Here is a 24,813-nt window from a genome sequence, read left to right as displayed (position 1 = left end):
TTAAGAAAGAAACCCATTTTGGCCACCAATCATGATTGGTTTTAGAACACTTCTTTCTTTGGTGCACTTAAAATGTGTAGGTCATTTCATGCGCAGACCACTTCCTTCCATGCTATTTTTTTTCTCATACAACCTATCCTTGCATTTTCCTACTATGATTATAGTTTTATGGGATATATATTACCACTGCATATTTCATGGTAAAGACACTGAGGCTCTGGAGGAGTATCACTTGGGAAAGACTTAAGAGCTCTGTTATCCAGATCAATTATATGGGAATGCCAGGGGTTGGCCCAGGTATCCATTACTCCAAAGCTCCTCCTCTAATCCCAGTTTGGGAACACTGCCCTAGCCCCAGAGAGTTTAGGTTCTAGGTCAATGGTTGATTCAAGGTGGTCCTGGACGCCAGGCTAGAACCTGAATCTCTGACTTGTGCTGGTCTTGATTTCAGAACTCTGTGCTGTCCTTTCACTATGACCCCACACATTACAGGCATCAAATTCCATCTGAGAGGGCGACTTCCTCTGGAATGACTGAGGCAGGTCCGCTTGTCTCTCTTTCCTCACCCACGGACCAGGGTTATTCTTTCCTTAAAACACTTCTATGTGAATCCAACGGGATGTGAATCTACAGTTGGGGGCAACTCAAGTCACAGAGGGCAATGGATATTATAAAATTAAGAAATAATAATTTCTGTTATGAAAATAGATCCCTTAGAGTAAGTGGGCTTTTTATAGAAGACTTGATGAGAATCTTGGAGGTTTAAAGCCCATGTACATGGCGTTCTCCTCTGTGACAGCATTTTCAGCATCATGTATTTAGAGCTATTCCTGAAACCTCACCTTGGGCATGGTGGTGTGCGCTGACAGAATTCATGTCTTCTTAGTATGTTGTTCCAGTCAGCTTTCTGCCTCAAAGTGTATGGTAATTTGCCTACCCCCTGAAAAGAAACCAAATACAGATTGAGTGTTCTGCAGGCAAAATCATACTTAGAGTGTCTCAGGTTATCAGAGTAAGTGGTAGTTGTCTGATTATAAAGTGGGAAGATATTATTCAGACATGGATATATCTGTAATCAGCAATGATGAAGGAGGTGTACAGGAAGTGAATGGTAATTAAAGGGGATCTAGGGGACTTTTTTGCTTGTGTGTACTAAGTCTCTCATATGCCTAGAGAATGACCCATTGACTTTTCAATGTCCCATTAATATTGCAATTCTCAAATGGCTTGGGAATGGTGATGCATCTATTCTAATTTTGGAAGGATTCAAGCAGCAACATCTTTGGAAGGATCTAGTAAGTTTGGTTTCCAATCAAGATAAATACAGGACAAAAACATGGTCTTCACCAGTGGTTGCAAAGGATAATTAGGCTGCAGTCAGCCTACCCATGTGCAGGGCACTTATTCTGAGAAGTGTGAGACTGAAGAGATTTGGAGATGAAGAATTTTACTCCCAAGGGAAGGAAGATGAGTAGTAGTTTGATTTGGTTGTGGGGTCATCAGACTGGAGCTCAGAGAACTGATTTTATTCTCCTCTGCCAGCTGATTGACTTGTAATGTCTTTCTGCTGTTAGGTTTATGTAGGTCTTAGCAGCTGAACAGATGTATATTGATAATCAAGTAAGCAAAGGTTATCTGACTTTTTTGAATACTAATATTTAAAAATTAGCACATAACTAAGACTGATAGCTTATAAAATAACCCAGCTTTCCTGGTGACCCTGATGTTGTCACAAAATAAGTCTGTGGGAGGTTATGGGGTTGTGAGACAGAACATGGCTTTGTCTGAACAAGTGATAACACACTGGCAGAAGAAGCCCCAGTAAGTGCTCAAGCAATGCAAGACCTCTTGCTTTTGTGTTGGTATATGAACCTGACCTCATGAACTGAGGATATGCACAGACCCTCCCTCTAATTTTGATCACTTCTTTTCCCTGGGAGAAAAGCACAGACAACCTTGCTTCATATGCAAATTGCAGGAAATGTTCCACCTGTCCCTGTGGTTTCCCTTGACTGGGAAGATCATTCATAGTCCTGCTGCTGTCTGGGGGGTGGGGGGGACCATTCACAGGTCTTCCTTGTCCCTTTAAATGGATGTTTAATAAGCCTGGAAATGGCATTGCCTCCAAGAAAGCCAACATTGGAGAATTAGAGCCTGTTTCCTTAGATGAATATGAAACTTTAAAATAGTCCAAGAAGACCCCTGCAATCCCTGCTAAATGAGACTTGATTTCTCTTTAAGCTGTTTTTAATAGTTGGAATTACAGAACATTGCTATTTACCAGTTAATAGGTTTGTGAGCAAGCAGCTTGCTTTGTGCACAAGGTGATGATACCATTTACACCTGTATTCAAGAAGCAACTCCTCCAGTTTGCACATCTTTCCACAAATTGAAGCTGAGCTGAGCTTAGTGCTCAGGGGATTTCTTGCCTGCAGTCTGTCTCTTTCCCTAGTCCCTGTCATACTGCTGTCCCCCACTCTGCCTTTTCTCCGTTTCCCAATGTGTTTAATTCAATTTTTTTGGTTTTTTGCCAAAGGAATTTTACCCCAATTCTGCCTTTAGATTGTGTGCTTTGGAGCCAGGAAATGGAGAAAATGAAAGAGCCCAAGAAAATTTGTCCCTTCCAATTAATTAAGAGAAATGTAGGCCACAGGCAAACTAAACTTTGCTGGCCTCCAGTACCAGGTCTTCCTTTGTACTTTGTTATGGGACATGACCCAGATCACATGCATACAGGTATCTGTGGGGGAAAGGCAGCTGGGGGTGGGGTTGAATAGGAAAAGGCAATCTGTCTTTAAACCGTGTCTTCCACCCAAAACTGTGAATGACGATTAGTTACAATGATTAATATGAGTAACAGCGTTAGTGAGGACTAACAACATGCCAGACCCAGATTTCATGTGCCTCTTGTCAGTCCTTTCAACTGCTTTTGGATATGGATAGAATCGTTCTGATTTTACAGAGGGGGAGCCTGAATGGTCTCGTCCTGCTGGGCCTCAAGGCAGAGCTGGAGAATGGCGGAGCAGGATTTGAATAGAGATCCATCGAACTCCAGATGTGATGCCTGAGGGACTGCCAGTGGCCAAGAGTAAGAGACTAGCTGTGGGCACCCTTTGGAGCATTCTGCATCTGTTAAGCTGCTCTGTCTTCCTATCTGCCCCACAAGGGATTTGCACAATTTTCCATTTTACAACCGAGGAAACTGAGGCACAAGGGATTATGGACCTTGCCTCAGTCACACAGCCCATTCAGGGAGTGGAGGTGCTGGGGGTATGAAGCCAGGTTATCTGCTTCCAAAGTCTGTGCCATTGACTGGTTGTGCCTGACCTCCATGTTCCCTAAGTTCCCACCAGAGTGTCAGTAGCTATCTGATCCACTCACCGAATACGTGGAAGGACCTACAAACTTTCATCTCTGGGTAGAGAAACCACTAGAAATGCCAGTTTGCTTGGAGTTGGGTGGGTGGGAAAGTACAAGGGAGCTGCCCACTCTCCCTCTCTAAACATCTTTAAGGTTTGATTTTTGAAATACCTGTCTTTTAATGAAAGCTGCCAAGAGTAAAGTGTCCATTAGAGTGACACTATCTACCTAGTTATCCTAGGCCTCTTATGATTGTGAGGCTGGTCCTGGTCCCCCGGCTGGAGAGCAGGGGTCTAAAGATGAGTCGAGTGACTGAGTGAGGAAAGGAGCCCCTGAAAGCCAAGAAATTAATTCTTCCCTCCCTCCTTCTGCCCCCCTCACTCTCTCTCCATCCAACAAAATGCACTGACTACATTGGGCCTATGTCAGAGGTGGGTCCTCAGTACCACGGATCAACAGAATCACTGGTTTTCTTACAAGGATAGGGGTTTAGAAAAGCATTCACAGAATATGGGATCTTCTGGCATTTTCTAGAAAGGGAAGATGGCAATAGCGGCTTAATACTATTTAGAATTTCCCTGGGACCATCCGTGGCATGGAGCAGTGGTGCCTTTTCTCTTTTGATTCAGCTTATTCTGACCTCACTCATCATTTCTGTCAAGCCAGCCTCCCTTCCCCCTATACTCACCTTGTCAATTCTTCTTCCTCATTCACAGCATGTTGTGGGAACGTGAGGAATAACAGACACTGCAAACAGTGCAAAACAGATTGATAAATCATTTTAAAGTATTAAAATTGATATTGGGTTTTTCTGCAATATGTTATCATTTATAATTTATTAAGCAGGTTATTTGTCACCTGGTTAAGCAAGAACAACCAATATGTCATTGGGGAATCTGATTTCTCAATGCCCTTAACTAGCTTGGAATGGAAGTGACAGAAGCTTCTTGCAGAGAGTCGTAAGATGCCAGCCTGAAGGTCAGCTGGCAGTGGACCCTGTGATTTCTTAGTTTGTTTGTAGATTATGAAGATAGCCCAAAGACCTCTGCATACCCAGGACAGGAAAAGTACACAAGCTTCCCCTCCCTAACCCTTTTCCCTTCCGGTGGGGTAAGACAGGGGTTGGGTAAATCACATTCCCACTGTCTCAAGCTGTCCTGTGCTTGCCGTCTTCCACCAAATGTTTATCAAGAGACTACTGTGTGCCTGCACTGTTGGAGTGATTAGGTTTTATCAGCAAACGAAACAAACTGATCCCTGCCCTTGTGGAAATTTTCTGCTAGCAGGAGGAGACAGATCATAAAAATAAACACAATAAATGCATACATGTGATAGTAGGCTACCAGGTATTAAGTGACATACAGTAAAAAAGGGAAAAGAAGACAAAGGCAGAATGTGTGCAACGAACTGACTGATAGCCCTTGTTTGCAAGCAGCAGTATTACTTGCTTTAGAGTGAATTCCTGGCATTTTCCTGGCTGGAATGGCATTTGGATTCCAAAGGATTGGAGCCAAATGTAGTCTCCATTCACCAGCTCTGTGAAAGAAACATCATCGAGGAAGAGCTTGTCTTGGACTGTTCTCCCCAACTCACAGGAGATGCTGGTGTCCTCCCGCCCGGCACTTTCTACTCCCTATACTGCAGAGAACTGTGTTCAAGCCCAGAACCCTCCTCTCCCCTGTTCTTCTAGAAGGAAGGGGCAGGTAGGAGACTACACCTGGATGAGGAGATGCAGAACTGCCCCTTCTCTTTCCAGAGGGTGTCAAGGAAAGCCAGAGTATTGGCACTCAGCATCTGTTGGCTGTGGGACAGTCTGGGAAGAGGAGAAGTGAAACCGTTCAACAACACAGAGAGTAAATGTCTGTATCTGGACACCTGTGTCTACTCAGCTGCTTCTCCTTCAAATCTGTGCTGACCACTCCCTTGGTCTGCCTTTGGGCTATTTCTGGATGAAAATATAAAACCAGGGGCTTCATTCCTGGCAGTGGTGGGTGAGCTTCTGGCAAGAACGCATACATGAATATCTGTTTCGCTGGGGTAGTGTTTTGCAGATTCTGTTTGGTGTAGGCTTCTAGTCTGAAGCATCTCCGATTTCATCCAAGAGTTAGGCTGAGTATCTGTTAGGTGTCATAGGGCATCCTAGAGATGGGGAGTTAGCGATCAACGAGCAGCACCTGGAAACCTCATCTTAGTAAGCCATAAGTGCCACTTGAAGCAGAGCTTTGGGAACATGGGGTTGTTAAAAAAATCAGTGAATGAAAGAAGAAAGAAGTTTATAGTTAGTGCACAGAAAAATCACAGAATCATGTAGTTCATTATATTTAGCACAGTCTTAGGAAGAAAATCTGGCTTTCCTGGCGGAAGTATGTCAGTCACACAAATGGTGCCTACCAAGTGCACTGTTGGGGGGAGAGGTGAGAATCCCTGACTTGGGTGGAAGGGATGTGATGGCAAGAGCTAGCTTTTTAGATGCAACTCAGTGTTTTCCAAATGTGTCTCTTCATAAGAATCTTTGGGGGAACTAGATAAAAATACTGAATCTTGGGCTTCATCCCCTTGAACTAATCAATCAAGATCTCTAGGGGAGGAGCTTGGGCATTCTAGTGATTCTTCGGAGATGGAGCACATGGCTCTCAACAGGGCTCCACAACAGAATTAACCAAGGAGCTTTTAATAATTGTCAGTGCTCAGCACTCGCCCCAGATCATCAGTGGCAACTCATTTGGGTGGGACTGAAGGAAAGTTGCAGGTGCTTCAAAGCCCCACAAGTGATTCTCGTGCATAGTTAGGGGTGAGGCTTCTGTGCTGAATGGCAGGGTTGGAAACTCTTCCTCTTTGTGACCTGTTAGGGGGGTAACTTCTGCATGCTGAACCTCAGGATCTCATGGATGAAGTGGTGTTGTCCCTGCCCTGCCCCATCAGAGCTCCCCTGAAAAGTTATTGAGACAGTGGAGTGAATGCCTTCCTATGCAGAGTGAGCCGTTAGCACTGTGCTCCTTCTGGGCCTGTGTCTGCTGTCTGCACCTCTCCAGCCATTCTCCCTTCTGTGGCCTGTCTGGATGAGAAATGCAAAGGGCATAAGGAGTTTGTGTTACACGGTGGCCGAGCCAGGTTTTGTCTGCTGCAGCGAGGCCTGGGTGCCTCTGGTAATCAGGAGGGAAGGCTCTGGGCAGGGAACCTGCTTTAGTGCCACCCTGTCCACCCCCACATTATCCTGACTTATTACGTTGTAATAAATTGAACCATTCCACTTCATTATTTCATATTTGAGGAGATTTATAGATTGTCCTGGTGGCTGAAGAGGCAGTGATTAAAGAAGCAGCGTGCTAATGAATAAGGCTCTGCACAAAGCCGTTTTAATTAATGCACAGCCCAGGGGCTGTAAACCACTTGCTGATAACAAACCTGCCCATTGAAAACTTGAACTGACAACTTCCCACAGAATAAGGGCTGACAGGCGACATGGGGAAGTTACTCAAGTGGCATTTAGGGCTACTGAACTGAGTCTCCTTCCCTGCCCCCCACCCCCGCACTCACTATCACAGAGCCACCCAACACACAGTTTTTTCTGTACAAGAATTTCGACTTCTCCTCCATCTTCTTCCATTCCAGTGGCTCTGGACTTTGCAGTCATACTTGAACTTTCTGAACATCCTGTTTGGCTCAGAAGATGCCTGGCATCCTTCTTCACAAAACTCCTGTGATACAAAACAGTTCTTTTCACCTCAGCTTCTTCCAGAACTCTGAAGATTTAGTGAAGTCTGGTGTTTATCTGAAAGGCTTAAAAAAAAATATATATATATATATATATATATATATATATATATATATATATATTTGTGTGTGGGGCCATACCTGTTGGCAGCTTGGCATCTCAGGGCTCTTCACCTGTTAAGTGGCCCAACTTTCCTGTTTGGAGGTGCATGGGGGTGATCGGAGGCAGCCAGAGCAAGCCCCAAACATTCTTCATCCCTATCACACTTCTCTGTACTCCAGGGTTTCTCAGTAAATGCTATTTCCTGACAAATTAAGTCCAAAGGGTGACAAGTAGCAAAATAACCTTTTCTTATTGTTTTAATGGTTTCCTGCCAGGATTTGATATTTGGAGACATGGGAACATTGTGGTAAGATGGCTTCTTTGCCAGCTGATTACTGTGGCACTTTCTGCTATGAGACAGAGCCTTCTTAGTCATATGACTAACACTAATAATAGTGATTCTAATAACAAAAGGAATGCAGCCATAATATGAGCTAAAAATCTTGGCCAACAGAATGATTTGAGGAAAAAATATTGATAGTGAAGTGAGGTTTATTGAATTAACTGTTCCATTTAGCAGACACATCAGCAGAACCAAGGCATGGGAGAATGTAATCACGGGTGTGATTCTGGTGACAGAACTGAACTAGACATGGAGATAGGGGAACAGCCAAGTCAATTCAGTTATAATCTTGGTGACTGGGCTGCTACACATCTCAAGGAAGCTGCATAGTCTAGCAGAGATTTCCAGATGTCCTCCATGGAACCCAGAGAGTTTTATTTTGGCAATAAGGTGTTATTGCTTCTGGCCTCCTACCTGCAAGTTTCCTTTCCCAATGGAAAGGTCACCCTGTGTATTGTGGGGCTTATTACTGAAGTCTTTGCAGTATTTGTAGAGCAGAACTCCCAGTTGGGAGGGGAAAGGCACATGTCTGCTGTGCAGGTCTGATATGCAGAAGCAAGTAGCGGATTTTACTTCTCTTCCCTTTCCCTTGGATAAATATACCCCCTTGGTTTGTAGTGGCCCCTAACTCTCTGCCTATCCCCTCTGGTGTACAGCTAGGGTCTGGTGGTTTTTTTGTTGCTTCAGGTTAACCCAGGGTCTGTGATGTTGCTGAAAGCTTGTCTGATCTTGCTCCCTAAATCTTTCTTCCTGTGATGAATTGTCTTAGCTGTGCTGTACCCTCTTGCTAACATTGTCTTCATTTTTCTTGCAGGAACATACCCTTTTCTTCCCTATAGAAGGCAGCTGCTATATTTACTTTCAAATTAAAGTTTAAGAAACTCCAAAAAAGAAGGGTGGGTCAGGGAATTAGTATTCTAATGTAATATATTAAGAACATATTAATCTCAGAAATAGTAATTATATTGATAGCAGTACTTTGCATTTTTAAACAACAGGACATTTTCTCCTAAGTGTGCAGGGACTAGTCCCATATTATTTAGTTTACCTGCTTTTTATATTACCTCCATTTGATATATGAAGAAACTGAGGGACCTAGGAGGTCTGAGACTGAACCAGACATAGTGGTACAGTGGAGGTGAAATGATGTGAGATTCCAAGTAGGAACTGAGTAGCTAGAAAGATCTGCTGGCTTCATGAATTTTGCATTATTTATCTTTGATTTTTGGTAAGTAATTCTGAAGTCACTGCTGGGCATTTTATGACCAGGATGGAGGGGAGAGTGAGATGAGGTTGGGAAAAGTGATAATGGGTAAAATTTTGTGATTTTCCATGTATTTATCCTTCATTCTACTTTCTTCATCATTCCCAGACTGTATGTCAACTATCAGGAGTCTTTTTAGAATTATACTGAGAAGGGGAATAGATTTGGGAAATAAAACAGAGTTCACTTCTAAATGACACATTAAGCTTAATTTTTAATGGTGGAGAGTACCATGTATGTATATCTGTAAATGTGGAAGACAAAGCAACACAGAGGATAGGAATTTTATCCAGCAGAACATAAGCAGTCAATTTTATATTAAAACCTAGGGAGAAGGATTTCTTAACTCATGTCCTATCTCCAAGAATCTTACTTTGGTTGAAGTATAACAAGGGTCTACTTGGGAAGAAAGAGAACAAAGAATTGAAATCCTGCATGAGAACTGAATAGGGTTGGCTAGTTTTCTCAAGTGTCCAAAAAGCAGTGGCTCCTGAGAACCCCTGGAAGCAGGAAGAAAGAATGGTGAAGTTATTTTTACAGGATCAGGTTGATTCAGTGGGAAATGTAGCTTCTTGGTAACTGAGATTTTCTAAGATATAAAAATTATTTCTTTGCCCTTAAGACCATAGATGCTGAGGAGAACTCCAGTGACTTTGACCATCTCCAAGTGCCTTCTGTGCCTTTATATTCCTTTTAGATTGTGATCTGATTTAATCTTCCTTCCCCATTCTTTCGTGTTTCATTATTGTCAAAGGCACCACCTTCTCTGGAAAAGGTTAACGTGTTAAACATGCTTTCTAAAACTTTCTTCTATTTCTTGTTGGACTGATCGGAAGAATTGGATCAGTATGGCAGCTGCTTGAAAAGGTGTGAAATCCAGTATTTAGAAAGAGCTGTCAAAGGTCAACCAAAAAGGGTGTGGCAAACTGGAAGGCCTGAGGGGTCAGGCATTTGAAGGAAAGGAGCATAATAATAGCCCCTGATTAGTGGTGAAGTGGCTCTCACCAGCGTCAAGTATGACATCTGTCCAATTGGAATTACTTTTTAATAGTGTGTTTATGGGAAAACCCAAATGGTTCCAAAATACTTGGCAGCTAATTAGTGATACTTTCTGGCCCTGTGCTTTCATGCAAATGTACCGTTAGTTGTAGAGGCCATCTGGCTTTCTGGCCAAAGAGGAGAAAGGGTAGCACGTCTTACTGTCACCTTTATATCAAATTGATGTCTTTTATCCCTTTTTCTCAACAAACTATTTCCTCTCACCAACGTTTCCTCCTTTTTTCTCCTGTTCTCCCCTCTAAAATCTCTGTTTCTTCCTCTATATTCTTCTTTCTTTTCTCTAGCCATGCTTAAATGGGGGCAGAGTCATTTATAAGACCTGGTAAAATAAAGAGAAAAGAGAGTCAGTGGTTTTCCTTTCAGAAAATCTCAGATGGCAATTACAGAGGGAAGGCAATCTTACAAACTCTTGTCAATGTTTGTAGTGGTTAATAAATCACATTTAAGAAGTTATTGTTATCTAAACCATTTTTATTTAATTTTCAACAGTTCTCTTAGTGTTCCTTAGTTGTATTTAGAAAACAGTCCATTATTTCCTGTATTGTAATTAGGCCCTACATTTATTACCACAGTAAACTTTCAGCTCTTAGAGTTCATTTTCTAAGTGCCTTGAGTCAAGTTCTGAGGAAACAGGGATTTGAGATCAGGTGATTTATAGTGTGTGCTCTTGGGCACCTGTAAGGAAGTGAGAGAAGACGGGCTGCCTGGTGGGAGCCGCTGAGCTGCTCTGTAGTCACAACAATGGCTTCCGTGCATCTCACAGGATGTTCTAGAAGCAGGAATGCCCCTTCAGAGTTGTCCTTGATTGAAATAAAGGAGCCAGGCCTTTGTACTACCATATCAATCCCTTGACAAGGCAGCTCCCTCCAGCTGGAGGAAATCCTGGGCTGGTGGGGAATAACTCAGTGGACAACATTCTGGGGAGGGAGCTCTTGTGTCGTCATGAAGGTAGAATCTAGTCTGAAGTAGGATCTAGTATGTATAAGAAGATGGATGGGGAAGATTTCCCTCCTGACTTCTTTCTGGTCCAGAAATCATTTTGTTTGTGAAGTACTACATGAGGTAAGATTAACTTTTGCATTTTTAAAAAAAATATTTTATTTATTTATTTGACAGACAGAGATCACAAGTAGGCAGAGAGGCAGGTGGAGAGAGAGGAAGGGAAGCAGGCTCCCCGCCGAGCAGAGAGCCTAATGTGGGGTTTGATCCGAGGACCTTGGGATCATGACCTGAACTGAAGGCAGAGGCTTTAACCCACTGAGCCACCCAGGTGCCCCTAATATTTGATTTTAAGAGTTAGGAATAGTTAAATACTATGACTATTATTTATGGATGAAAGATCACACTTTCTTTCACTACACTCTCCCTTTCCACTCTTTTTACAAGTTTCTGTACAATTCTGTGACAATATGCATGATTTCCCACAAAACATCTGCTGGCTTCTTGACAGCATATTTTGTAGCTGTTTATAAGTGACATACAAAGCCAGTTCTAGGGAAAATAAAAATATATGCCATTGTATTTTTGGGCATACAGAGAATATTTTCCAAAGGGCTATTCCAGAGGAAGAAATTTGAAATTGGTTGTTTGTCTGCACTGCAGATGTTAACAGATTCATGACTCCTGTGTCGTCCAAGTCGTAATTATAAAGGTTCACCTGAGATTGGATTCTGAATCTTTGCTTCCCTTCCCATGAAGTATCTGTTTCCATCTCTGATTCTGGTCAGCTGGTCTCTCACAGGTATGTCTGTATGAGGGGTGGAGAGAAGCCACAGCAAGGTTTAAGAATCCCACATAAAAAGAAAACAAGATACAAAAGATGGTGCCTGTGGTCTACAGTGTTGATGATGTTTACTGGATGATGGATGAATATGGCGAACGAGGCGGCGTGGCCTGATCAGGGTGAAATGGCTGAGCAGGAGAACGGCTAGTGAATCAATCATGAGACCTGCTCCACCAGCTGGCTGGGTTCATCAGTCTCACAGCCTCTCTCAACAGGCTTATAAATTACCCCTGATGGAGGAATGGCGTGTTGGGCCAGGTTTCAGCGACTTCTCCAGCAGAGATCAATAGGCTGCGGTGAATAGAAACAACACAGCTCCAATGAGATAGTTGGTGGTGCACTCCAACTTCATGTCATCAGCTGTGCTTGCTTTTATAAATCCATATATTTTGTGCCCAAGCTGGAAGTCTTCATCCAAAAAAAAATCCCAGAAACCAAAAATCAAAAGAAAAAAACCAACCCCCCCGACAAAACAACAATAACAATAAAAACAAAAACAAAAAACCAAAAAATAAAAACCAAACAAAAGACCTGTGGACTTAACATCCAGATGTAGTGTAGTGCTAAGGGGCATGGCTTCTTGAATAAGAGTGCAGGCTTCACTTACTAGTTGTCTGGCTTGGATGTTTTGCTTAATTAACTTCTTTGTGCCCAAGATTCCTCATTATATTTTCAAAGATTTTATTTATTTGAGAGACAGAGAGAGAGCATATGGAAGAGTAGATGGGGAAGGAGAGGGAGAGAAATAATCCCAAGCAGACTCTCTGCTGAGCACAGAGCTGGACAAGGGACTGGATCTTACAACCCTGGGATCATGACCTGAGCTGAAACCAAGAGCTGGTCACTCAACTGACTGAGCCACCCAGGCACCCCTTCCTCATTTTTATAAAAATGGCAAAAATAGTAATAAATCTGATTCCTTCTTCATAAAATTCTTCATAGGATTAAATTAGTTATTATTTGCAAGTTGGTATTTAATAATTTTAAGTTATTGTTATAGGTGTAACGCTTACTGCCTGGTCTACCTCAACCCCATTTAGTTTCAAAAGAGGAGTCTTGGTCTTCTTTCACTGATAAAGCATTGCCCTGCACATTACCCTGAATTACAGGCATCACATCCATACTCACTTACTTTCTTTCAGTTGGAGAGGAATAAGTGTATCTTCTGCTATTCAAGCTTGGCTTCTGCCTGTGAGCCTTACCCCTCTTCCCTGTGTTTTTCTGGGTCTGGCTTCAAGTGTTCCACTCTCACTGTTCTCTCTTGTCAGGTTTTGTTTGTTTGTTTTGTTTTTTTCCCCCCTAATGGTCTTAGATCCTTACTTTGCCTATATCTAAGTCTCTCCAATTCAAAAACAGCAAGCATAACAAAACAGCAATCAAATCAAGCAAGTCTCTGTTCATCTTGAATATTATTCTAGTTATTTTGTATTTTTCTCTCTCATTCTTATCTAAACATTTCAGAAATGTGTTCTAAACTTTATATCTCTATTTTCTCACATCTTAGTCATTTATCTACCAGTAACACTTCAATTATTCTATTCTAATGGCATTCTTATTGCCAAATCTAATGGACATTTCTCAATTCTTACCTTAGAGTGGAATTTTTTTAAAGATTGTTACTGTTGTTCATTATTTTCCTTGAGATCTTTTATTCTCTTAGCTTCCATAACACCAGTTTTTTTTTTTTTTCTTAATCTTTAAAAATTGTTTTAGGTATAGTATTTTCAGTATTGCTTCTTTAAAACTAGTCTCTAATATTGTTTTACTTTATTTTTAAGAGATTTTATTTAATATTTATTTATTATTTATTATTTATTTATTTATGAGAGCGAGAGAATGAGAGCAAGCGAGCTTGAGTGGGAAGAGGGAGAAGGAGAGGGAGAGAATCTCTAGCAAACTCTGTGCTGAGTGTGGAGCCTGATGCAGGGCTTGATCTCAGGACTCTGAGGTCACGACCCGAGCCAAAATCAAGAGTCAGAAACTCAACCGACTGAACCATCCAGGTGCCCTTCTAATATTATTTTAAATTTCATTTTGTATCTAAGAATCCCTTAGAAAAGTGTTTTTCAATTTCAAAAGGATAGATACTTGTTTCCTTATTTTTTCATCCTTTTTGTTGCAGATAGCTTTTTGTTGTTTATTATTTTAAGGTCAGAAAATATACTGTGTATTTTGGAATATGTTAAGTTTTTGTTGTTGTCGTCAAGCCTTGATCATGTTTTCATCACTGTTTGATAGGCATTTAAAAATATGTATTCTCTTCTGTATATCTATATACATATGTGCTGACTATATTAAATTAAATTTGTTAGTCAAAGTTTCTAACATTGCTTATTTTTTGTGTATTTGATTTGTCCATGTATGAGTTTCATTAAAATCTCCTCCTCAATATACTTCCAGTTTTTGGGGGGTGCATATTTCAGTGCTATGCTAGTGATGTATAGTTCATTACTGTTCTATCTCCTTAGAGAATTGTGTTTTCTTTCTACAAACTATTCCTGTTGCAAGTTTTCCTTCTCTATCCTGGTATTTTTCCTTCTGTTTCTTCAAGAGTTGCTCCACAGGGTTCTACTCTTGCTCCTGCTTTCTTATGCTAACTGTATGCCTTGAGAAGCGACCTCTGCTCTTAGGTGTCAAATGACACACATATTCAATAACACTCAAATTTAGTTCATGAGCTTAGACATTTATCCAAGTATCTGACTGCTATAACCAGCTTCAATATGGAATGTTCTACCTAGATGTCCCATAGGGCCTCAAACTCAAAATACCCAAAGCCTTCTCATCCCCTTTGTCCATAAATCATCCCATCTATAGATATTTTCTTGCTCATTTCATGGCCTCACCATTTTCTCAGTGGCAAACTGGGTTGATAGTTTTACTGGGTCTAGGAAAATACAGCAGTTTGGAGGTAACTGTAATTCATAGATCAGGGAGAAATTCTACTTGACTTTTCACAGTAACCAAGATAAAAGAGCTATAATCACTCTACCCCCAGCTTGTATTCTAGTACTCTTCTTCCAGACAACCAGCCTAAATATTGGGGGGGCGGGGTATGAGAACTGGCTTAAGCTTCAGTAGTGAAAGTCAGAGACCCCAGGTTCTGCCATACCAAATACTGGATCCAAGTTAATAGCTAGTTGATCTTGGGCAATGGACCTCTGGGGTCCTTAATCCCTTTATCTTGGAGTTATTGTGAGGATTAAATAAATCAATATGGATGGGTATAATTTTTTCTTAAGTGTTCAATAAAAATTATTTTTATAATCTCATCTGATTCTAATGATTTCAAAAGTTAGTAAACAAAATATAGAAACTGATATGCCTAATACTCAAACACCATCTAGGGCCATTTTTTTTTTTTAATGTATTCTTATATCAGAGAACAATGGCCTCCCATTTCCTTAAAATAATATCTCCTTTACTTTAAGATATTTGGTCTATCCTCATTTTTCTTTGCCTTTGATAGATCATCCACATTCATTTAACCTTTTTCCTGAGTTTCCATTCTCAACCCCCTTAATCATTTTCACTGCTCTGTCTTGGAACTTCTCCAAATTTTCTGTACCTTTTGGAAAATTAGAATCCCCAAACTGAGCATAACACTCTAATAAGGGCCAAGTCTATGCCAAATATAGCTCATGACACTGTTTCTTGTCACTTGAGTGATAGACAACACCGTTAAGACTTCTCAGTAGCTTAGCAGTTTTAAAAGGCACACGCATACATTGCAGACCCCAAGATCAAACTTCAAAGATGTGATAGGCATGCACTTCTGGAAGTAACTTAGTGCTATTATGGGTTCTCTCTGGGGAATGAGATATGCCCAGGATTTCTGGAGGATTCAGTTTTGATGTGTCTCAGGTTGAACCTAGGGGATCCGGTATACACTTGGGATTTGGAGGAAAATCATGATGTTTGATCTTTCAGGATATATTTAGCTATCTAAATATATACGGAGATATATATATCTCCATAGGAGATATCTAGATATATGTATATATATATGTATATATATATATGGTATATATATATATACATATATATATATACATATATACATATATACATATATACATATATATACATATACATATACATATATATATACATATACATATATATACATATATATATACATATATATATACATATATATATACATATATCTCCATATATCTATATAGATATATCTCCATATATATATAGATCTATCTATCTCTCTATCTATCTCCTATGGAGAGAATGAGAGAGAGAGAGAACAATTCTCCTACCTCTTAGACCTCAGTCACTTTAGGGCCATCTTAACATAGTCACTGTAACTCCAGTTATTTAGTTGCATGGCTACTTCAAGTTTTCTTCTTCTGCAGAAAGGAAACATTTAACTTTTTTAGTTGAAGTGCAGAGGGTTCCACAGGGACTAAGGAGAAATAGAATCTGGAGCAAGAGGCAAATTAGTGGTGATAAGTGGTCTGATTGGTGTCCCAGAAAGTCTGAAATATTAGAAGTTCATTACATAGAAGGTACTTTCATACTTAGAAAGTGATTCAGTGAGCTATGGAACAAATGATGTAGAGAAGAAAATTAATTTGGGAGTGGGGAGGGTGGAAAATTCTGCTTCAGAAATTTTTACCAGGGCTGGAAGTTTAGGGACACTGTAATGAAGACAGAAAGTGATGATTTTCAAGGAAGAAAGTGGATTGGGCAGTCCAGCATAGAGGTATATATTGCAAGTGCACTGCTCAACCAGCCTTTGCTATGACAGATCACTAAGCAGGTGGTAGATCTCATAGCCAGAAACTGATGCAATGGGCAATGGAGGCACATAGGCATTCAGCTGGCATTTGGAGGCTAAATAAGTTGCTAGGAGGATCACTCACCACTAAATTCCCAAGACCAAAGTGGGAGATGGGTAAACCATGCTACTGAATGTTGTCTTTTCTAAGTGGCTTGTGGCACGTGCCAAAGCCCTTCTTCTCTTCTTCTTGCCTGGATGAGGTTGAGCTCATGCTGAATAGGTGAAATATTCTCTGCAGTTTGTAATGATGGAGAGTGGATTATTTTGGCTAGAGCTAGATGGGACAGGTGGTACCAGCTGCTACAAGTGATTTCATTCCAGTTGGCTCTAGAGCCCCTATTCTTGGTCTTTTTGCAGTTTGGTGGGATTGGTGGGGAGGGAAGGAGGAAGGGGAGGTAGTATATGAGGAAGGAAATCTGGAGGCACCAGCTTTGTCAGTAAATTATAATGGGCTTTCACAGGTTGGCAACCCCCTTCATATACTGCAGCAGATGCACTGGCATTGAGAGATGGTTGTATAAGGACACATTTGAATTATTGATGTTCTAGGATCCCTGTGGTGGCCTCTTTTACTGCATATGCCTGAGATCTTTCTGTTCTTCATCAAGGTGACAGGAAGTGCTTATCTTTTTAGAAGGCTGACATTCTTGGGAGCCAAGATTCCTGATAAGGGATTTGATAAGATTTGATAAGATTCCTGATAATCTATTTCTTTGGGACACAGCCCTTCATCCCGTTTGTTCATACTCAGAACATGTCTTCACAAAGTTCAACTACAGCTAAAGAGGCAGGTGAGTTTTCTTTAGAGCAGGAAGGAGAAGGGATGTCTAAAACTGTCTTCGTTAATTATTGAAGGTGAAAGTACAATTTCTTGCAAACCTCAGGGGTGTCTGAAGGCCCCTACCTCCCAATGGTGGCCCTCTATTTGAATATAGTCATGCTTGGTATTAGAATAGTTCTCTTGTGGGAGCTGCTGTGCCTGAGAACATCTTGTGGACCTGCTCTCTGTGCCTGCCTCTCTTTATCAGCTAGTGAAAAGGATGCCTTGTTTATAAATACCAGGCAGGAAAAGCAAACACAGATGCCATGGCCATCCCTGGTGGGAGGGAGATGTTGTAGTGGGCAGAACTGATCACACACACATGTTGGTTCTACTGACTAAGCTCAGAACTCTTCTTAGCCTCCAAGTTCTGTGCTTGGCCCTACAGGATTGCTGAGGTGTTCCTCTTGCTGAAGATCCTGGGGATGCCATTGTTCTTGACTGCCTTTATCCCCCAAACCTCTATGTGGTTCCATGGAGTAAGGAGAATGAGACATGTTCTGCCCATTCTTGAAGAATGTAGTCATGGGAGGGGGGTTAGGAGAAGGGGGGTGGGGTTATGGACACTGGGGAGGGTATGTGCTTTGGTGAGTGCTATGAAGTGTGTAAACCTGGTGATTCACAGACCTGTACCCCTGGGGATAAAAATATATGTTTATAAAAAATAAAAAATTTTAAAAAAAAAGAATGTAGTCATATTTGCTGAATGTCTTCCTTGGGCCAGACGGTAAGCTAGAACTTTTGCATAAATTATCTGTGATCCTGACTATGTCCCATACAGTGGGTATTATGCCTGTATTGCTTGGACAAGGAGGGAGTGGGGTGAGTGGGAAATAATAATATCCCTAGGGGCTAAGGATTATTGCACAGAGTTAGGAGGTCAGAGGATAGCTAGGACACTCCCATAGGAATGAACTTAACAGGAACAACCAGTTTGTGTGGTGTGTGGTCTTTGGGCTTTAGAGGAAGGTGCCTTCTGGCTGGAGTGGCTATCCAGGCAGATTTTGTTTTCCTGGCTAATTGGACACTTGTTCACAATACCTCCCCACTCACAGAACCAGACAACAAAAAAGTCTGCAGTGTTCACAGGAAGGACACAAAACAAAACAAAGCCCAAAGGTTGCAGTGCTATTAATTCAAATTAATGACTCTCACCTACAAATGAAGCTGGTGCCTGACGCATTGCTGGCTCTTAGAGGGAAGCAGATGAGAACAAACGAGGGGCTCTGCTTATCTGGTGAGGTGATCGATGCCTTCCTCACTGTCCTGGCTTCCCATACCCACCTCTTAGAGGTGTTCGTTGTCTTCTTCAAATTCCTCCTCAAGGAATCCTGCTCCCTGACTGCCCCAGGAGGCTTGCCATTCCAAGGGTTGGCCCAAGGGGCTCATCTCCAAAAGAGGCCCATTGACATCCTTAGATCCAAAGCCACACAGATGGCAGTGCTGGGAATTTACTCCACAGAGACTTGTCTGAGATGGAAGTGATTTCTAGGCAGCACTCAGGGGGATGCATGATTGCCATTTAGGCACATTTCTGTCTTGATCTGTAGGCTGTTATTTATCTCTGCTGAAATAAAGATGTGTTTGATTATAAAGGCCTCTTTTATTGACTCATCCAGTCACTCAGGCACTATAGATACAGAGATGAATAAGACATTGCTCTTGAGCTATAACTTGATTTTCACAAAAACCCCTTTGAAGTAGGTAAGTTTAATTTTACTTTAAGGTTGGCACCTCAGGGATGTTAAGCAATTATCCAAAGGTCACTTGGCAAATAAATAGTAAAGATAGAATTTGAATTCAAGTCTTCTCATTCCAAAGATTTATTTTAATTTTACTATGATGACTACCTTATGTTTTTTTCCCATTGTACTCTTTAGCATAAAGGTAGAATATTAAAATAATTATGTTTTAGAAAGATAAGAGAGGGTTAAAACTGGAATAGTCCTAAAAAGTGACCTAATCTAATTCTTGACTTTATAGGAAGAAGAAGTGGCCCAGGGTAGTAGAGGAAATACCTTGCCCTTGTATTGCAAAGAGGTAGGGACATGAGTATTTAAGGATGCCCACAGTCCATTCTCTCTCACCTGGTAAAGACAAGGGGGAAATAGTTGAGGTGTGTATATCTTCACACCTGCAGTTTCATCCATAGACACAGGCATACAGACCCCAATGGCAATCTGTACTTTTATGTCGTGTTTTTTTTTTGCCAACTCTGTCCTATCAGTAAGATACCTTGTTTGCTAAACTTGATTTTTGTCTTCTATTCTTTGGGGTAGGGGTATCAGGGGGGATGTTTTCTTTAAAGACCAAATGGAAATCCAAAAAATCCCTGTCTCTTCTCTTGACCCCTTAAGATTAGTTTTTGAGATAAATCCAAACTCTGGTTTTCTAGATGACAACCTTGATAATGAGAGGCATCATGTTTTCTTTTATGCAAAAAAGAAAGCTTATTCTTTATAAGCTTTTCCATACATCTAGCTGCAAACACAAAAGCCCCAGGAAAGTTAGTGGATCTTGGATTTGTCCCATGTTTGCTAATTGCCAGAGACTCTTCTATTTAAACAAGTGCTTCTTTCATTGCAGCCTTTGCACAAACACAGCTTTGGAGAGAGTTTATATTTTTAGGAGAAAGTAAATAGCTCTGCCTTGTGCTCTACTAGCTAACTGTAGATGATGTAGAAACCTGAGTGCCTGGCACAGTATTTCCTGCTTTGGGAAGTATAGCCACATGCTTTTCTTTGTTATATCATTTCTTCATTCATTTGTTCATTCATTCAATCAATCCATATTTAATGCCTTCTATGTGCCAAGTGCTGTGCTAATTGCTGGGAATATAAAGGAAAAATAATATCTAAACTGATCTCTCAAAGACCTCACAGTCTAGTGACAGACAAAGGCCATCACATATACTATTATAAAGGGAAGAAATCATATTGTACAAATAAGGAGAAGAGACTGCTAACCTTCTCTGGGGGTGGACAAAGGAGTTAGAGAGAGTTTCCTTGAAGAGGTAACATTTGGGTTAAGATTTAAAATAAGGAAAAGAAATTAGCAAGATGAAGAAGTGAGGGGGGACAATTCAAATTAACTTGAGAGAGCATTTTTTTTTTAAAGGTTCATAAAAAGGAATCATGTCTTGCAAGTAGTTTGATTTGATTACTGGGTGTGGGGGGGCGGGGTGGGGGCTTTCTGTGTGTCAGAGGGGATTGATGAAAGGTGAGAGCAGAGAGAGAAAGGTAGGGGCTAGGTTATGAACTTCCTAGCTTAGAATGCCATGCCAGGGTAGGAGGTTAAAAATATCCCAAACAGTGGAATGCATGGAAAGATTTTAAGCAATAGAAAAACTTGATTTATTTGCATTACAGAAAAATCATGGAGAATTAACTGGAAAAGGGCAAGACCATTTTAGATTTAAGGAGATAGTGGCTGAGCAAGTGGGGAAGAAGAGGCCAATTCCAAACATATTTAAGAAAGCAGAATTGACAAGACCAAAAGATGAGTTGTATGTAGGAGAAGATGAAGGGAAGAAAGTATAATTTCCAGGTCACTGGTGTGATAAACTCAAGAGGAGTAGGAGTTTGGGGAATGGAAAGCATAAATTCTTTCTTGGATCTATGGAATCTGATGGTCCTGGGCATCATTAAAGTAAAGATATATAGGAAACAGTTGGTTACCTTGATCTGGAGCTCAAGACAGGGATAGTCTAAAGATTCAGACTTGGAACATATAAGCTGTTGAAACAGTGTGAGCAGGTGAGATATTCCAGTGAGAGCATGGTCAGCGGGGAGATCCTAGAGAATGTGGGGCATTTAGTAGAGGGACAGATGAAGATGAGTTCATAAGGCACACTATAATCTAGCCACTAGAGAACAAAGGTGAGGGATAGGTCTTAGAAGTCAGGAGAGGATAGAAATTTAAAGATGGGGTTGCCAGTATTATCAAATGCTACACAAAGATTATGAAAGATAGATGAAAAATAACCATTAATTTTTAAAAATTGTAGAGACCACAGGGAATATTTAGGAGGTGAGGATATGGAGAAAACTGTTTTAGAAATCTAGGCTGTCAAGCAAAGATAGAAATAAGTCAGTAGCTAGAACAGCATATAAGAGTGAGGGACCAATTGCCTCCCATCACATAGCATAGATTCTGCGTTTGGGACATGAAGTCTGGGTAAGAGGATAATAGTAAAAACCATATGTCATGAACTGGTCAAGCAGTAGAATGATTGGTTTGAGAAAAAAAAGTTACTCTAAGTAGATCAAGAGAAAATACTAATGTTGAAAGTATCAATGATCTCCTTCATTGTCTTATTCAATAGTTGTGTCCCAAGCCTTCTATTTATTGTATCTGACTGCTGTGGACAGAAATCTACTTTTCTCTTAGCCTCACTTTGTCCTCTTCTAGTTCTGCAAGAACAGCTAGGTCATCTCAGACATGACTTATCATTTTCTCAGTTATTAACTTTTTTCAAGGGTGTCAGTTTCTGAGGAGGATGAAGGGGGGTTGCTAAGGGCAAGGACCTAATAGGGAATCTTGACTGACGGGGTGAGATTTCAGGGTGAGGATAATGATAGTAATGATACTATCAAAAATCAAGATTTGAGGAACCCCTTGAAAAGCTGGCAGGATGTGTGAAGGGACACTTGCAGTATGCTGAGCCGCAAGTTTGCAAATAGTGCTGTAGTTGCTTATCTGGAAGCTTTCTGAGTTTCAAGAAAATTGGGGCTTAGAATGTTGGCCAAATCTCCTGCCAAGTCAGCAAATGATGGATTCTGTCAGACAGTGTGGGACTTTACTAGAATTTTGATCTCTGTCCATTGCCTCCTTACTTTACTTGCTTTTGGTTTCGCTTTCCTTCCATTTTCACAGGTCATATTTCTTTTTTTTTTTTTTTTTTTTTAAGATTTTATTTATCCATTTGACAGAGAGAAATCACAAGTACACAGAGAGGCAGGCAGAGAGAGAGAGAGAGGGAAGCAGGCTCCCTCTGAGCAGAGAGCCTGATGTGGGACTCGATCCCAGGACCCCGAGATCATGACACAGGTCATATTTCTTTATGGTAACTTTCCCAATGGATACCTGAGACCAAAGATCAGCCAACCTCTATTTGGGGACCACAGTAGGTCAGACAGAAAAAGATGGTGGAGTCTGGCAAAAGCCTCCTTTCTGAAGCAGCTACTAAATATTGCCGAGCTGTGTAATTTACCATCTGAAAAGAAAAAAAGAAAAAGAGAGAGAGAGAGAGAGAGATGCTTCAGGGAATAGGCAGGAAGCTGATTTCCCAAGGATGGGTGGGTCTAATGAGATGAAGGGAGGAGAAAATGCCATTTAACTCACCCTCCTGTCTTCAGGGAGGAACTTAAATCACACCAGGAAGGTGTGAGTTCTTTTTCTTAATCTTAGTTGTCATTTATTGAGTACTTATTATACACCAGGAAATCTCATTGCTTTATATACAGGATTCTGCTAAAGCCAAACAATAATTGTATGAAGTAATACTAGATTTAATGTACAGATAAGAAACTGAGGCTTAGAGAGATTATTTATTCAAAGTCAGATGATCAGTAAGTGGTAAAACCCTAATTTCTCAGTTGAATGCTTCTGACTGTCACTTTCCACTGCATACAGCATCAGACACAAAAATATGTTTAAAAGTGTAAGACACAGTCCTTATTTTCCATGCACACATCTCGTTATGGACTCTAAATTCTTCACACTTTATTTAAACCTACTTATTACCTTTAAATCTTGGAAAAGAAGAAAAGAAAACAATTCTTTGTATAATCTTAATCTTTAATTACTGAATCATTTTTGATGATTAAAGAACCATTCTATAATCTGTCTTTTGATAAATTGTCAATTATTGTTGTTTTCCTAAGTTCCTACTGACGTCTTACATGGTGTAGCTCCTGAGTGACTTTTGCACAGAGAATCAGCAATATGTACTATTGGAAAAATGAGTCCACCATTCTTAGAGATCACTTTCAGTGTCATATTGGCCTTCTCTCTTTCCCCTCCCATTCAAACTCTCAACCCTGAATCTAAGAGCCAAAAACTGTGGTCACTAAAATATTAAAGAGAACTCAGAATTATGAGTTCATGGCATTTGTTAGCTTTGACATGTAACATCCATCCTCTTTCTGTACAGAACTGTGATTTCCTTCTTCCCCGTTGCCAATAGTGCACCAACGCTGTTAAACAAGGGCTCTGCCATCCTCTCATCAAGTAGATGCACATGACATAAAGCCTCATCCTTTATCCCCTCTATTAAATTTGAATCTTAAACTGAGTAAAAAAGAGATTAAAATATTTAGCCCAACATCCTACCCTAAAATTCTCCTTTACTTAAGTTGGGTGGATGTGGGTCCCTTTCTTGCAACAAAAGAGGCTGAACTGAGTCTCTTCTTGGTTACCACTCCCTGTTCATTCATTTGCTCTCTCTCTCTCTCTCTATATATATATATATATATATATATATATATATATATATTTGATTTTTTTTATTTATTTATTTGACAGACAGAGATCACAAGTAGGCAGAGTGGCAGGCAGAGAGAGAGGGGGAAGCAGGCCTCCTGCTGAGCAGAGAGCCCGATACAGGGCTCAATCCCAGGACCCTGAGATCATGACTTGAGCTGAAGGCAGAGGCTTAACCCACTGAGCCACCCAGGTGCCCCTGCTTAGTATTTCTTAAGGGTCTGCTGTTGTCCCAGATACTGTGATCAGGACCAACACTATATCTACAACCATCACGCACAACATCCCTGCTCTCAAAAGATCTACAAGCTAGTATGAAATAGAGGAGAGAAACAGGCAGTTATAATTTGTTAGAGCAAGGATACTATTGTACATTATGGAAGGTGAAAGCCTATCAGGAAGTTCAGTCAGACCAAGTTCCCTGGAAGAAGTGAATTATATGCTCGACCCAGAAGGATAGGTAAGAGCTGGTAGGTGAAGAGGTGAGTATGTTCTCAGCTAAGGAAATGGAGAGGATCTATGGAGACCTTGAGAGAAGAGACAGCAGGTGGTGCATAGAGTAACTGACTAGAGTAGGACTGAGGGTGAATTAGGTTGAAGATAAAAGGGAAACAATAAATTATGAAAGACCTCGTAGGTCCCATTAAAGAATATCTGCTTAATTGAAGTGAGTGGGGAAACACTAAAGAATTTAGAACAATGAAATGGCATTTTTAGCTTTGTGTTTTAGAGGGGCATTTCTACTATAGCATAGAGAATGTCCTGGAGGGGGCACACTGGTTGTGGAGAGGCCTGTTGCACAAGTCGGGAGGGGCATGGCACAGCCTGAAGCCAGAGTTTGACCAACAGGAGTGGAAAAAGAATGACTGGAGAGGCAGTAAGATCTAGTATACAGAGGACATAGTGGTCACTGGGACAAGGAGGTTGAGGCTGAGTGAATGAGCAACCAGGAGGAATGTAAGGACATGCTCTGAGTCTGGGAGGGCAGAGGACTAGCTAAATTTGAGTGGAATAATGAATTTATTTTCTAATTGCTGGCCAACGAGGCCGGGCCCTCTATGAGCTCACAATATAAAAGTACTGGTG

At 40.9% G+C, this 24,813-nt stretch overlaps 1 long non-coding RNA gene across 1 annotated transcript in view; it reads left to right on the top strand.

The window, feature by feature from the left end:
* The first annotated feature begins 10,768 nt into the window (after nucleotides 1–10,768).
* LOC131838771 (uncharacterized) overlaps nucleotides 10,769–24,813 on the top strand; it is a 47,542-nt gene continuing 33,497 nt past the window's right edge. The window contains exons 1-2 of the long non-coding RNA XR_009356696.1: nucleotides 10,769–10,905; nucleotides 11,446–11,584. This is a non-coding gene — a long non-coding RNA (uncharacterized LOC131838771). The remainder of the gene's footprint in view (nucleotides 10,906–11,445; nucleotides 11,585–24,813) is intronic.

This window comes from Mustela lutreola, chromosome 1 (assembly GCF_030435805.1).
Source record: "Mustela lutreola isolate mMusLut2 chromosome 1, mMusLut2.pri, whole genome shotgun sequence".
Taxonomy (NCBI): Eukaryota; Metazoa; Chordata; class Mammalia; order Carnivora; family Mustelidae; genus Mustela; species Mustela lutreola.
The sequence above is the reverse complement of the archived record's forward strand: the minus strand, read 5'-3'. Positions and strand labels throughout refer to the sequence as shown.